Consider the following 3,507-nt stretch of genomic DNA (forward strand, 5'->3'; position numbering starts at 1 on the left):
TCTGATTTTTGTGTGCATTTCTGAATTTTGTATGCATTTGTGAATCTTCTGTGCTTTTTAAATTTTGTGTGTGCATTTGTGAATTTTGTGCGCATTTGTGCATCTTGTGTGTGTGTATTTATGAATCATGTGTGTGCATCTATGAATCCTGTGTGTGCATATGTGAATGTAGTGTGTGCATTTATCTTTATTGAGACTCTTCTGGCTCCATATCAGGGCTCCAGACTAACATTTGAGAGCAGTGGCACCAGCCACTAAGTTCTACAGATGGTGATGCAAGGAGGAGATTTGGTAGCGCTGGGGTGGTGTTTGGCGCAATTCAAAAACATTTACATCAAAATCATTTAATCATAAAATTTTGATTCCTTTGCATTAATAAGTGCAGTTACTAATAATATTTAATGTTAATTTCTTGTTTATTTTTCTTTTGTTTATTGTTTATACAGATTTGACAATAAAGCACTAGGTTTGAGTTAAGATGCATCCAAAATGTACTTTTATTAACAACAGTAACAGGTGCAAAAATGTTCTATCTACCCTTTTACTGCATTGTGTTTGAGATATAGGACATTGTTCTACCTCAGGCCCAATTTCTAGGAAAAAGCTACTGGCCTGTTCTTATATGGGACCTTTATAGCACTCAAAAATGTAATAATGTGTAATTTCTTGAAAACGCTGCAGTATAATGGTTTCATAAGAGGTGTGCATATATGGAAGGTCCCGTATAAGAAATGACATTTATTCTAGTTATTAGACATGGGTTTTTACAAACCTTTATAGCAGCATATAGTCCCAAATGCTGCATTAAAATGGTTTGATATGAGGTCTGGATGTAGTATAGGACGTCCAGTATAAGAACTAACCATTCATGTTTTCTACTTATTAGAAATGGTTTCTTTATAGCACTTTAATTTGAAAAAAATTCCCACTTCTCTTTTTCTATGAATCTTGCTATGTCGAAAAATACAGTAATAGGCCTACAGTAAATTTCAACCGCGTCTGGCTTGATCGTGTTTTTCTAGAACCGTGGCTGGCTTCGCAGTCTGATAAACGGTCTGCGCTGGCAACTGAAACGTGACGCGGTTTAGTTTCGCTTTCGTTTCTTTGCCGTTTCTCAAATGCGACAGAAATGGCTGAGCTTATGTGTTGGGCAACGCGGAGGTCGCGCCAGTCCGACCGCTCACAAAAATGAGTCACACAGGCAGAAACTTTTTAATTTGGTCTCAGTCTGGAGCCCTGGGTGGCGTGATGTTTATCCAATAACTTGCGAGCACCTGACTGGTAAAGACCAGAGGCCAATAGGGGATTCAGTTATCCTAGAAATATGTTTTAGGGTATAAAATCATTAAGGTGGTGAGTGTGTGGGAGTAGTGGACTCTTAAGTGGTCAATCGGAAAACGTGTAAATTCTATTTTCAGCCTGCTGGTTACTGCAGTGTCATCTGCTTGATGGGAAACATTCTTTAAAGGTTACTCTGTGATGATTTTAGCATACTTTTTCATTGCACGTTGACCTTATGTCGTAAGGCTTAAATGTTATTGCCAATATTGAGTTGACCTGTTCTCACAGGACCTTTGGGATGCAGCTGCTAACCAGACAGTGTTTTTGGTAAGCACCCAGTCATGATATCAGTAATGTTATTTCAAGAGTTGCCAAAAAAAAGACATAGAGGGAGAGAATTTCTTGCTGCTTTGCTGACGAGCAGAGATTATTGTCTAGAGCTTTCTACTAGAGAGAAGAGAGAGTGTTTTAGCTTTACCAGGTCAATCACAGCAGAATAAACTACAAGAAAAAAAAAGAGGAAAAAAATAAATAAATAACAGGCCTATAGAACGGACCTTTCCACCACAAATTCACAGACAAAACTTTCTCTGAACACATTGTGTCTACTATTCACTTAAGACATGTACACTCATGCATCTTATTTTATTTTTATTTATTTATATAGGGACAATGCACACTTTTTTTTTTTTTTTTTTACATAAAATTAGCATTTCATGTATTGTACCGGATTTAGCCAAGGGCTAATTTTCATATAATATATAATAAGTTGTGATTGATTATTAATATTTGCCTTTTGAGTGTGATTCATCCAGGTGTTTAAAGCACATTTTTTCTTTTTGGAATTTTACCTACTCGCACTATTTACACCTCACAGAACAGTGCATATATAGGCAATGTGGGCATTTTATCACTAGGGTTACAATTATTTAAAAAGCAACACAACCATTCTTAAATTCAACATACTTTTACAAGGTAGACATTTTTTTTATATCTTGCTTGCATAGTTACTCTTAAAAAAAAGTATGAAAACCACTGGGCAATGGTATCACGACTGCACTGCACATTTTGCATGTCTCCCTTTTAGGACATACCCTGCCTTAGTGTACATCCCCACTACTTAAGAGTAGCACTGTGACAGTGGAAACACAGCTTGAATATGCCCTCGAGTCGAAGGGTCTGGCCCGATATGGCCTAATGATGGCCCCTGGCTTGCACAGGCCTGACAGTAGAAAAGTGGTGTGTTCAATAACAACACAAAATCGTGAAGAATCATGTTAGGATAATCATATTTGTGTAATGTTGTGACTACTTGTTGCAACCAGCTGCAGAGTGTAATTTTTTAACCCAGGGCATATTCGAAACGACAGTTTTGCACCCTTGAAGGGCACTTTGGGAAGGGAACATCATCTGTAGGAGCATTAATGAAAGTGAACACTTGAATGTTTTCACAAAGGGCCCTTCAACAAGTCTGTAAGTGAAGAGTAAATGCGATGGTCACTTCAAGGTAATTTGATAGTTAATGTAATATGACCCAGGGTGAAGTGAAAGTTGTGACATTTGCCAAGCATAGTAACCCATACTCAGAATTGGTGCTCTGCATTTAACCCATCCAAGTGCACACACACAGCAGTGAGAAGAGAACACTCCATTAACACACCCCCATAGAGGGCAGCTATAGATCCAGCGCGCGGGGAGCACCCTTATGAAACAAAAATATATTGTAGTATATTGGAAAATATAATGTAATATATTAGGCATATATTCTTATATATGGGATTTAATATACATTTTTTTCCAATATATTGCAATAAATTGAAAGCGGCAATCATTTGTATATTTTGCAATATATTATATAATATATGTATCATCAATATATTATTAAATGTATTCAAATATATCATATCTTAGAAAATAAAAAGGGAAAATAATATATTACAATATATCACTATATATTTTAAGAACTATATTGGTAAATATATTTTCCTTTCGTAAGGGCAGCTGGGGGTTCAGTGCCTTGCTCAAGGGCACTTCAGTCATGGGTACTGGGGGTGGAAGAGGGCACTGTTCATTCACTCCCCCAACCTACAACTCCTGCCACCACCGAGACTCAAACCTGTGACCTTCGGGTTACAAGTCCAGCTCTCTAACCATAAGGCAACAGCTGCCCCCAGCTACTCTCCCATGGCAAGTCTTAGCTCAAGTTAAGATATAAAGAGAATAATT

This window comes from Carassius gibelio, chromosome A18 (assembly GCF_023724105.1).
Source record: "Carassius gibelio isolate Cgi1373 ecotype wild population from Czech Republic chromosome A18, carGib1.2-hapl.c, whole genome shotgun sequence".
Classification (NCBI taxonomy): Eukaryota; Metazoa; Chordata; class Actinopteri; order Cypriniformes; family Cyprinidae; genus Carassius; species Carassius gibelio.